General features: G+C 47.5%; 1 protein-coding gene across 1 annotated transcript in view; it reads right to left on the bottom strand.

Moving 5' to 3' along the window:
- The window catches only part of LOC311224585 (molybdenum cofactor biosynthesis protein 1-like), a 52,826-nt gene extending 41,271 nt beyond the window's left edge, over positions 1–11,555 (bottom strand). The window contains exons 1-2 of the mRNA XM_084309620.1: positions 11,480–11,555; positions 8,132–8,267 (exon numbers count right to left, since the gene is read on the bottom strand). The gene's annotated coding sequence lies outside the window, so the exon portion shown is untranslated. The remainder of the gene's footprint in view (positions 1–8,131; positions 8,268–11,479) is intronic.
- Between the last annotated feature and the right edge of the window lie 1,495 nt (positions 11,556–13,050).

Raw genomic sequence — 13,050 nt, 5'->3', positions numbered from 1 at the left:
TTCAATGCATATTGTACAAGGAATATACAAGGGATATCAGGGAATATTAGAGAATATACAAATACAATTAAATATATATATATAATAAATATATATATTCGGTTTAATCTGGCCCTTCACAACAGCCACCCCCTGATTGGTCCCAGACCTAATCAGTTAAGCAGAGACAGATTAATCGCGTTGTCTATTTACACATAAGGGTTTGCTGTAGGGGTCAGTCAACTTCACAAAGTCATAGGGTTATAGGGTCATGGTCATCATCGATTGTGTCTGGGAGTCGGGGCAGTTCTATGAGCCTCGCCACGGGACGGGTGTAAGTGCGACCCTGGACAAGCACTTCAGCTGCTCGGACCTTGCCGTCGGCACCGGTGATCACTTTGCTTACGCGGCCGGCCGGCCACATAGCTCTGGGCAGTGATTGATCAATAATCATGACGACTGTTCCTTCTGTCAAATTGTCTCTCTCCTTTACCCACTTCTGGCGGGTCTGTAGAGACGGTAGGTAGTGCAGTAGGAATGTCCTTTGTTGTGCACTCTCTATGGTAGTGCAATCATCTATGTTGGGTTCTGCGGAGATAACAGCGCTCAATCCACAGAACACAGGCTTCTTATTCTCAGCCTCCTCCTGACTGGCTTCCCTCGGGATAGGCGTGGGCCACTCTCCTTCCGGGAGCTTTAGGAATGCTGGGCCGTCACTGTAGACATTGCGACGGGTGAGGTCATCCAGGGGCATCCCCCGGGTGATGACGTCAGCTGGGTTCTGTTTTGTATCAACGTAGCGCCACTCTGTTTCTCCGGTTAACTCTTCGGTTAAGTCTTGAATCTCGGTGACTCTGACTCCCACGAAGACTTTGTACTTGCATGAGTCCGATTGGATCCAGGCGAGTACTGTCGTGGAATCTGACCACAGGATTGTTCTAGACACCGGTATGGTGAGCTCACGTTGGATGAGCGTGGCTAGGTGCGCTCCGGCTAGGGCTGCGCAGAGCTCTAGACGTGGGATAGATTGTTGCTTGCGTGGGGCTATTCTCGAGCGGGCGAGGACAAATGCTGTGTAGATCTCTCCCCCCTTTTCTTGGGCCCGCAAGTAGGCTACTGATCCGTATGCGACCTCTGAGGCGTCACTGAAGACGTGTAAGTCCATTTTACATGTCTCTGGCCTCACCGTGGGTGGGAAGTAGCTTCGGCGCATATTAACGCCTGGGAGTGAGTGGAGCTCCATCTCCCACTCTCTCCAGGTGGATGCAAGGTGTGCGGGAATGGGGTCGTCCCAGCCCTGGTCCTTGTCCCACAATGCTCGTACAATAATTTTTGCCCTGGTGGTGTACGGTAGAATACATCCTAGCGGGTCATATTGTCGGGCGAGTGTTGTGTACACACTCCGTCTGGTGGTCGGCGCCGCCGCCGGCCTTCCCTGCTCCGTAGTCAGGGGCTTGTGTCTGTAGTGAAGCGAATCTGTTTTGAATCGCCACACCAATCCCAGGGTCATCTCCTGGGCTTCTCCCGGGATTGTAGCCATCCAGGTCTCGCTGCTGGCTGCCTTGTCCTCGGAGGAGAGGCTGCGCAGTACTTGCGGATCGCTGCTGGCCCACTGCCTGAGATCAAAGCCGCCTTTGATCAATGAGGCGCGGAGTTTAATCAGGAGAGCCTCGGCTTCTTCCTGGGTTGAAAGGCTTTGTAGACAGTTGTCTACGTAGAAGCTGTTCTTTACGCTGTGTCGGACCTCTTCGTCCGCTGCTGGGTCCTCTGCTACATGTTTCTGTAGTGCAAATGTAGCACAGCAGGGGCTGCACGTCGTTCCGAAGGGGAGGACTTCCCATTGGTAGATGGCTGGGTGCTCATCTCCTGGCTTCTCTCTCCATAGGAACCGTAACAGGGGCTTGTCCTCCTCTACTAATCTCACCTGCAGGAACATTCCTTTAATGTCCCCGCTGATGGCCACCTTTTCCCGGCGGAAGCGGAGTAGAACGCCGAGTAGGGAGGGGCCGAGTGTGGGACCGGGCAGTAACTCTTTATTCAGATTTTGGGATCCGATCTGGTAGCTGCAGTTAAATACTATGCGGTCTTTACCGTTGTGATGGACCTTGTGGTGAGGCACGTACCACGATTCAGTGGTCTGGTCAGCCTCTTTAATGTCCATCTTTGTGACGTGTCCCGCTGTGATGAGCTTCTCAATCTCAGCGCGGTATACACTCTCTTGGGCGGGGTTCTTGGCTAAGCGCCGCTCCATGTTCAGCAGGTACCGTTCTGTGGCGTCTGTCTTGGCGTGGAAAGTAGGCATTCCTTCTCGCCGCAGGAGTGGCGTGGCGTATCTCAACACGCCGTTGACCGGGACTCTCTTGGTCCCTGTCTCGAGGAGGTGAATGGCGTAAATGTCATCTTTAGAGCGAATGTCTTTCTTTCCGTTCTTAAAGGGCATTTGTTCCAAGGTCCATAGCCGCTCTACGTGTTGCAGGAGTGCGGTTTCTCCCTCCGTGACTCGGGAGTGGAGACATCTAGTGGCTGTACTTCGGTTGAGAGGTTTGGCGAGCGGGCCTTGGAGAGTCCATCCCAAACGGGTCTCGACTGCTGCAGGACAGCCTCGGGGTCCGGTATGAACCCGGTCTATCGGGACAATGAGGTCTGCATGGTCGGAGCCTATCAACAGGGTCGGCATAGCATTGTCTATGAGCGGGATCGGTAACTTGCGCAGATGTGCATATTTCTCCATCAGCTTGGCGACGGGGTATGTGTACCGCGACAGTCCTATTTCTTGGCTGGTGAAAGCGTCTGTAATCTGGTACCGTCGCTCAGGCTGGCCGCTTGCTGCGATAGAGAATGAGACATTCTCGCCCTTTATCGTCTTCAAATCTCGTCTTATTGTCCGAATTGTCATTTGGGTTTCGCTTCCCCGCAGCCCTAGCTGGGCCGCAGCGGAGGCGAGCAGAAGGGTCTTCTCTGACCCGTCATCGAGGACGGCGTAAGTGTCCAGGACTTTATTCTGGTAGCTTAGTGTCACGCGCACTACTTTTAGGAGTACTCGGGCTCCACTGCTGCTGGCGGGATCGATGTACATGACGCTCGCTTTGCTGCTGGATGGTGCGGGTGAAGGGCGCCGTCTGTTACTGTCGTGAAGTATGTCCAGATGGGCTCCATCGCACTTGGTGCACCTTTTCTTTAAGCGGCATTCGGCTGCCATGTGTGAGCGCGCACAGCGAAAACAGCGCTTGTTGGACTTTATCCATTGACTTGCTTCCTCCGCGTTCAGCTTGGGGAAGGAGTCACATTGCGCTAGCCAGTGTTCTTTCTCACAGTAGGGGCACACTATCTTCCACTTCTCCGTTCTGGAGGGGGTACTGTGGCTCCTGCTGCTCGGTACTGACTCCGATTGGTGCATCACAGTCACCGATCTTCTTCCATCATTTAGTCGTCTGGTTCCTTCTCTGGAGCCAGGGGTGCTCCGTCCGAATGTATCTAGCCGTAGGCTGCTGACTTCTCTCGCCAGGAAGTCTGCTAGATCGAGGAGGTTCGGTTCGGGGCCATTCGGGTCTCGGTGGTCTCTCTGCCGCCTAAAACGCTCCTCTCGAGCGGGCGGCAGCTTCTCCAAGATCCTTTCCACATTTGAGTTGGCGTAAAGTTCATGCCTCCCCTTCTCTCTCTGCGCTCCCAACATCCCTACCAGGGACTGCACTCTGATGGACAGGTCGTCCAGTGCTCGATTGTCTATTGCTGGGGGTAAGCGGTCGATGTGTCGGATCTCCTGGATCACGTAATCCCATATGCGCCCATACCTCTGGTCCAATGCTACCAGCGCTGCTGTGTATGGGGTGGTGGAAGTCGCGTAGGCGAGCGCTATATTATGTGCGCGGGGTACCTTTAAGTGCTTCAGTAGGATGGCGTATTTGTGGCGTTCATCCAATACATCCACCAACATGGTCTCCAGACACATGCGGAGTTCTGTATACTGGGCCCGGTTCTCTTGGGTGAAGTCGGGTACCATAGGCGTGCCAATGTATGACGCTGACTGTGGATACATCGGCGAGCGTTGGGGGAGAGGCCTCCTAGGCGAGTCTCCTCCCGCTCCTTGGTATGGGCTGGTACCGGCAGTGTACCATGGCCCGCTTGTCCAGGTGCTGTTCCGCGGTGCGGGTCGTGCGTCGTGCTCACCCGGGTATAGAGTCGGGGGTCTGTAGCGCAGCTCCGCGGGAGTATAGCCTGGGCTGTACCGGACCTCCTGGTCCGGTAGAGTACTGTGCTGTCGTCGGGCGTGGTTCTCCTCCTCTTCCTCTTCGTCTTCAGTTAGGTCATCCAGTGCTTGTAGTCTCTGGTTTAGCCTCTCCACAGGATATGCTGCTCCTTCCCGGTTGCTAGGTCTCGCTTGGACCGGTGGGGGGAGGTGGTCTGTGGGGGGTATAGACCTCGTCTGTTGGTCAAGTTCAGGGTTGTTTACTCGGCTAGGGGATGCCGCCCTGGAGGTGTGTCTAGACGAGTTCCTGGAGCCTCTGGCGGAGGGAGAGGGTGTTGTCCGTCTGATCAGCTGTTCTATTAGTTGCGCTTGCTGTCTGTCGCGCTCTGCGTCCCGTAGAGCACCAGCAGCTGCTCGCTGGCTGTCTGCTCGGTCTCGGGCCACATTCTCTTCCCTCTGAATGCGTCTTATTTCTAGACGTATATGCTCTTCTTCGCTCCGCTGCTGGATCTGCAGTCGGTCGCGTTCAGCAGCGGCGTTCAGGCTGATGAGGAAGGCCTGCTGTAGGGTCCTCTCTGCCTCGCTGGGAGAAGGCGGTTGTATAGGGGAGCCTTCCCTCGGGGTACTCCTTGCGGAGCCTTGGAGCTCTATCTCCGCGGTGCTCTCCCCGTCTTCTTCCGTGCCGAGTTCTCTCTCGGTAGCGTTGTATTCCTCCCGGGACTCATCGGGGACTACTTCTTCAGTACTGGCGGGGTGTGAAGTCATGTCTGGTTCCCACTGGTCCCCACCGTGAACTTGGTCAGTTACATTAGAACCCGTAGGGGCCTCTATGGTCGGGGTAGTCTGGGCGTTGGGGTTAGACATACTTTTACTTTCTAGTTTTACCGCGTTTACTGTTAGTAGAAGACTAGGTTGTTGACTGACAGCGTAAGCCTCTAAGTACTGAGGGAGCCGTCGTTCGCGCTGCGGGCGTTGGTTAGGAGGATCGTTTCGTGGAGTGTTCATCATAGGCCATTTCAATATTAATAACACTATATTAATATTACACTAATTACCCTCCGGCTCGAAGGACCAATTGTAACTGAGGGGTACAATTCCCTGACTGTATTACTAGATATGATACTTACTACCACTACCTTTGTACTTAATATTCGGCCACCCAGTACTCGGCATAAATATATTATGATGAACACTGTCACGTAGATGAAACGGATCCAACACAAATGTACGAATTAGAAATAGGTCTTTATTTCTACACAGCGATGGTGTGTAGAGCAAGCACTTAATCAAATCAATCACATTTATGAATGGGAATTAGTATGCACTTTTATGGCAAGAGTATTCGTTGGTATATCAATAGAGAATGTCCAATCTCTGAAGGCGCAGGTGGTACATATACGACCTGGAATAGTTTAAGGAATAACAGCAATGATACTTTAATGATTATAGACTGGATACACTAGGGGGGGTTAATCCGGTCGCTTGTAAGCCGACAGGAGTAGGAAGGGGGGGGGGGGGGTAGAGTCCGGCTGCCTCATCCGGCCAAGGGTATCCCAGGTGAACCCACTGTAGTGCCGTTCAATGCGCCGGCGATCCTTGGACCGCAGATGAAAGCAGATGGACTCTTTGTGGGCCGGCGTCCTCCGGTCCACGGAGGAGAGACGTGAGGCGACCTCGTCTTGCAGAGCGTCTCCTCACCTTGCGGCCTCTCCAGGGGGGGGGGTTCCAACACACGGCAGTGTCGGGGGTCTTTATCCATGGAATAATCAACGTATACAAAGCATAATCCGTGCCTGGGAAGGCGGGCTGTCGTCGGTAGAATAATCCGGTATACAGGTCCACTCGCTCGTCGGCTCTGGGGCTCCTCGGGTGCAATCTCACATGGGGTCGATCATCCTGGTTAAGCAGCCAGTTTTCTGCCCGAAACGATGGGGTGCTGACTACGGTAGTATTCTCACCGCACGAAGCACTATATATTAACAGACTATTATTAGCTTAATAGACTACGTCCAACTCGACGATATAGTGCCAAATATGACTATTCAAATATTAATATACACGATGTCTCAATACCGATGGTAGGCCGAACTTGGCCTTACTCCCACACGTGGCGTCGCGGGGAGGCTTTACGTCTGTCACTCTATTGGAGGGTAAGAAACTGGACTGAAAAGGAAGTCCTACTTTAGTAGCGCAGTATATATACGCACTATGAACAAATAGTCCCATTAGTGGTGCGGTAGCCAGATTCCTACGCGGAACTAGGACTTGTTCGTACATGTTGAGCGGTACGTTTGAACTGGGTCTGGGGGGTATGGCAGCCTGGCACCAAGGTCTCGACCAATAGTAGAATGGAGACTATTATGGGATGTTCAGTAGGCTAGAATGGATATTCAATGCATATTGTACAAGGAATATACAAGGGATATCAGGGAATATTAGAGAATATACAAATACAATTAAATATATATATATAATAAATATATATATTCGGTTTAATCTGGCCCTTCACAACAACTACCATTACTAATGCTACTACTACTACCATTACTAATGATGCTACTACTACCATTACTGATACTACTACTACTACTACTACTACTACTACTACTACTACCATTACTAATGCTACTACCACTACCATTACTGTTACTACTACTACCATTACTAATGCTACTACTACTACTACCATTACTAATGCTACTACTACTACTACTACTACTACTACCATTACTAATGCTGCTACTACTACCATTACTGATGCTGCTACTACTACTACCATTACTGATACTACTACCATTACTAATGCTACTACTACTACCATTACGGATGCTGCTACTACTACTACCATTACTGATACTACTACCATTGGTGTGCACATAGCACACACATCCACACGCACACACCCACTTTAAACAAACACACTGTAGCACCCACTCCCCACACTTTATATTTATGGATGAAGGATTGCACTACAACTCGTACACCTTACTGTAAATTGTACCTAAAATTGTACCTCATCCCATTTCTGCTTTGCACTAGATAGTACTGTACATTAGTACACTGCATAGTATTGTGTATTGTATATTATATGGTAACTCAGAACATTGTACATATGTCTATACCGAACACTGTGACCTCATTTTCTTCTTCTAAATTCATGCTATATTATGTTATTATGTTATTTGATACTATCTTGTCTAGCACAGTCTCTGGAGCGTAACAGTAAGAAGCATTTTGTATGAAAGTATTCTGTACTTCTGTATGACAACTATTAAAGAACTTGAACTTGAACTTGATTACTAATGCTACTACTACTACTACTACTACTACTACTACTACTACTACTACTAATGCTACTACTACTACTACCATTACTGATGCTGCTACTAGAGTTGGTTAAGGTTAGAGTTTGTCGCAGAGAATGGCAATAGAATGCAGCCTATTTCCGCACTGCCGCTCTCTCGCGCTGCCGCGGTCACATGGGCGTAGTGGCCAATCAGAGAAACGCTGAACACAAGTTGGTTGCCTAACATATTCACGCCCCTGGGCAGATGTTACTATTGGTTGAGGGGCGCAATATAAATAAATGTATCATATCATATCATATATTTGAACACATACTGTATATAAACAACGATAATATCATTAAATTCTGTGCCCAGGGTCTTGTTTAAGAAGCACTTTTTTGTAAATTAGTTGACTAATCAGTCATTAGGGTCTAAGTTGATTCACACCTTTTTTGATAGATATTCATGAATATACTTTGTTCTTTAAAAATACATCCTTCTGCATGAGAGGACAACAATGTGTAATGTGTAGACGTGCCAATTTAACAGCTTACTTGATGGGGAAATTCAAAGTTGACTTCATTAAATAGCCTTTATCAAATATCTAAATAAATATAATTTCTACAATATGTCCCCTTTATGACTCTTGGCACAACAAGCAGTGATTGGCGTTACTTACAGCGCAGGTTGCATTTCTCAGTCACAGAGATGCGTAGGTAACTGTGCCTGCGGCCAAAGCCGTCTGTCAGGAACGCTGAGAACGGCAGGATGTCGCTGTTTAACCTCTGGCTCCGGTCTTCCGGGGAAATCAACTTCTGGGTAAAGACAAATCAAAAGGGAAAACTGTGATAGAAAAAAAAACTTGTTGAAAAAGATGTGTACACTGCCTTTCAAGGACCTGTAGGCCTTTCAATTACCAATGAATGAATGGACTTAGTCCATTCATTTGGGATCAATGCACATAGAAAATGCCCATATAGGCTAAATCCATTTTTCTCCGTTAGTGGGACCTAAAATCCTTCTGGGTGGAAAAGGCCAAAAACCAAACTGTCCCCCCTGTGGGGGAAACGCTGGGTACATGACTAGTGTCATGAGAGCTGGTTAGAAAAGGTTACTATTCTCAAAAGGCATACAAATGTAATTGCCTTTGCAACTTTACTTGCACGCAGGAGAATCTTACTACAATGGAAATCAAAACATCCACCACAAGCTTCGGTATGGCTGAGCGATCTTATGCAATTCATTCATCTTGTGAGGATTGGTCCGTTGCCGCCGCACGCTTCAAGGTCTTCAAGGTACCAATTACCGTCGCGCACCTGAAGTGAGTTCTAATCAGCTCGCTGGAGCCCTTCATATACTCTGGGTTTCCTAACGTTCATTGTCGGGTCGTTTTGGATTTCCACTGGCTGCTGCTTGTTCCAACCCGTGTTGTACCTCGTCTTTTTCTCTCCAGGACGTCTGTTGGAAGTCGCCGCTGTTGCTTGCTCTGCCATCCTTTGGATCTCTGCCTCGTAGACCGCTTTGCGCAATTGCGCCTTGGTGAGTTTTGGAACGTACCTTTTTTTGGATACTCTGTTTTTCTCGCAAATTCCGGGACTCGGGACTTTTCTGTTTTTTGTGTGTTTTGTTAACACTGAAGAGGAGCCGCTTGTTGTTGTTACTGACTCAGCTAATCAATACTGGACTGCCTGTTATCCCGTTCGCTCGTCTCTTGACATTATCTCTCTCTCTGTTTTCCCGAGTGGATCGACAAGTAGCTGCAGAGCAGCAGAGGCAGAGGCGCAACGCCACGGTGCCATCTCTGCTCAGAAGACGAGCTGCAGAGCCGCAGACAACTCTGCCAAGAACATTTCTCCCCTTGTGCTTTTGTTGTTTTTCGCTCATTCCTATTTAGTAAATAAATACGCCCTAGTTTTTGGCTAACTCTGAACTACCCGTCTGTGCCGTGCTGTTGGGGTCGGTTTCAAACCATAACACATCTAGAGAAGATTAAATACTCACTTAGGCGCTTTGAGATTCCTAATGTAAGGCGCTATATAAAATAAATGTATTATTATTATTATTATTATTATTATTAGGAGGTCCAAAGATTTCTGCTCGTCTGGGGTCCCATCCTGAACCATGTTGGACTTGTAATTTTACCTGATAAACTAGCTCGATGACTGTTGTAGTTTCTTATGCAGCCTTAAGCATTTACGTTCACAATGGTGATGAATGCAACCTAAAGAATCCTTGACTTATGGTACAGGCCTTAAAGTGGAAGTGGTATATCTTTTAAATTTTGTTATGTTTTTTTTATTATTATTATAATTTTTTTCTCTCTCTCTGTTTGTTTGTTTTTGTGTAATGTGAGGGGGGGGGGTACAAAAAATGTAAAATGGGAAATGAAGTGAAATGATGTGAAATACACTTGTAATAAAATACATTAAAAAAAATCACTATGGCACTATTCCATAGTACTACTGGACTTATTTACAGAATGGACAAGCATTTCGATCCACTTTAATACGATTACAGTGTAGGACAATGGTGCCTCAGTACAACACTGAACCCGTGCCAAAAGCGGGGCCAAAAAACGGATCACCTAGTAAACTGAAGATTGAATGGCCCCATTTGACTTATTTAGTTTTTGCCAGCAAATAACCATTGGTGGTGGCTTCTGGGTCAAAGTCACTCATGTTTTTAACTCAGTAAAGCCAAACATTAAGCTACTGAGTAGGCACCTGTGTAGGCACCCGTAATACTTTAGCAAGTCATCCATACTAAGTTAGTTGCACGTGTCACACGTGCTCGCTCCTGTAAATGACTTGTGGACTCAATGTCAATAAAGGATTGCTATGATGTCAAAGGTGTCCAAGCACATGGATAAGAATCAGTTAAGGCACAGGTATCTTACTTACAAGACCCTGCCATTTAGGATGAATGTGGACTTGGAAATGTGGACACCCACCCCTCCTACCCCCCCCCCCCCCCCCCCCCCCCCCCCCACCACCACCAACCAACCACCCCACCTACCCAACCTCCTCCAATGTACAGTTTCTACTTCAAATGTATACACTCTTTTCTGGACTCTTTTTGTATCACAAACAGCACTGTATTTGCAAATCTGGTATGTCATAAATGTATAGATGTAGCAGTACTGTCTATCTGTATGTCATATGTTATATGTTATGATGAATTGAAAATGGGGGACCCTGATGTAAACAAGACGAAAGTCTTTCTCTGGTCTGCATCCCCTTAACAATTGTATGTATTGAGCTGTACTGTATTGTACCCATTCTGCAATCTGTTAATAAAGTGTTCAATCAATCAATCAATCAATCAATCAATCAATCAATCAATCAATCAATAGGCCTGTGAGGAACAAAGTGAGACTGAGCTCTAACAGTCAATGAGACCCTTTCTGTGAGACGGGAGAGTATTTCCACACCACTGGTCATCAGGTTATATGGGGATTTAAAGGTAAATTAAACGTATCTTTGACGAGGATATCTGCCTTCCTTTAGTTGTTTTGAGTAGTTTTATCATTTCACCCATCGCTCTGAAAGCACAGTACACTGGTCTGTCAGTGTCAGGCACACAGCTCCACACAATTCATTCCACAAGGGCCAAATGTGCTGCTGTCTACTGTAATGTTGTGTATTAATGTTTAACATGGCAACAATGCCTCTTGAGGTTAGGTTGGACCCAGCCCTTCATATCAGTTAGGCTACTAATAGAAAAGCATGCAGGCAGCAATTTATAAGATGTAAATTGCGCAAAAACAAAGGGTAGCCAATGGTAATGCCAGCAATAATCAGAAACAAATCTAAATCAATAATACTTTAACGTAACCCTCTGCCTGGTGGGCCCAGCGTGCAGGTTATGCTTATTGGGATTTCTGTTACAACATAGCCAATCCCTAACAAGCGTATCACAGTGTAACTACAACACACACAGACATATAACCATCGAATTATACGGTTGACAGCAAACACGGTATTTCACCAGCAGCATGTAGGGAAGATATCCACGTTGAATTCAGTACCTGTCTCGACCTAGTTTTCAATGCTGCGGCGAAGTTTGGAGCTGAAGTCGACTGGAGTTCAAGGTGGTTTTCCTTTTGCGTTGCACTGGAATACCATCGCTGCATCTCTCTCCCCGCCACGCGTGGTGCGAACAGTTTGGTGAAATGCGTGAGAGATCCCCTTGTTGTGCCGTTATGTCTGTCTAATAGCAACCGGCACCACATGCTGCCGCGAGAAGCCATGTTATAAACTCCCCTGCAGTCAGAGCTGGGTGGTGTTGTGTGTTTACTGCCTGAATGCTGTCAAAGATTATTTTCCTCAGCGAGAAAACGTCGGCTCCTCACGCTGACAGTGGGCGGTGCATACGAGAGGGAGTGAACACCAGAAGCCAATTGGTCGTGTGCTTTGACGCTGGGTCCGTGTCGAGTAGGGGGTATCTGCAGAGCCGCAGAGCCAGGCTGGACGGGTATAAGTGGTCTGGACAAGTATAAGTGGTCTGGACAAGTAGTTGCGAATGGGGGGGGGGGGGGGTTCGTCTCGTTTACATACTGTAGGTACATTATACATAGACAGTAATGTTACATCTAGACATGTAATAATAGAGTAAACTTGTACCCATACAGTGTTACATCTAGACATACCAGATCTAGTAATAATAGAGTAAACTTAACTTTCGTCTCAGTAACAATGTTCATAAAGTGTTGAGTGCTACAGTGTAGGTTAGTTTATTAGGACAATTCCACCATTGTGGGGCAAGGACTAAGAATAGGCGACTTCTCTTTGATGACCCGACTTCTCTTTGATGACCCTCCCGGAGCTTGGATAGGAGTAGGAATAACTGTACATATACAGCACTGTTTGAACCTGGCACACAACATACTTCACATGTCATTTTTCTTTTTGTTATTCCACCATTGTGGGGCAAGGACTAAGAATAGGCGACTTCTCTTTGATGACCCGACTTCTCTTTGATGACCCTCCCGGAGCTTGGATAGGAGTAGGAATAAACTGTACATATACAGCACTGTTTGAACCTGGCACACAACATACTTCACATGTCATTTTTCTTTTTGTGGAGACGAAGATGATGAGTACCGGTCTTCTCCTCAGACAGTTTTTCAATACAAGTACGACTCAAGACACAGAACATTAGTATGCAAAATAAAAAATGAACACAGATTTGAGTGTGAATGAAAACTTTATTGCAACAAGATTGCAGAATGGGTACAATACAGTACGGCTCAATACACACAATTGTTAAGGGGATGCAGACCAGAGAAAGAAGTTTTGTCTTGTCTTCTCGTACTGAAAACGTGACTGTTAGCACAGAGACGGCTGCAGTTACACACAGGGCCATTTTCGTTTAGTTTTCAGGGTCAGTTTCGCTTTTCAGAACGCAATGTAATGGCAGGCAAGTTGCCCAGTCCACACGAGCGCTGGATTTAATATAACCATGATTGTATGTGCGCAGTTGCACTGTTCGGCCACACACAACCGGGGATTTGCTACACTGCAACCCCGGTCTTTGAAAACCGGAGTCCAGGGTGAAGTTTTGCGGTTTTGTGTGGGCATAGCAACCAAGGTTCCCAGT

This window comes from Notolepis coatsorum (assembly GCF_963971535.1).
Source record: "Notolepis coatsorum genome assembly, chromosome: 3".
Lineage (NCBI taxonomy): Eukaryota > Metazoa > Chordata > Actinopteri > Aulopiformes > Paralepididae > Notolepis > Notolepis coatsorum.
Note: the sequence above shows the minus strand (reverse complement) of the source record. Positions and strands in the feature narration are given on the sequence as shown.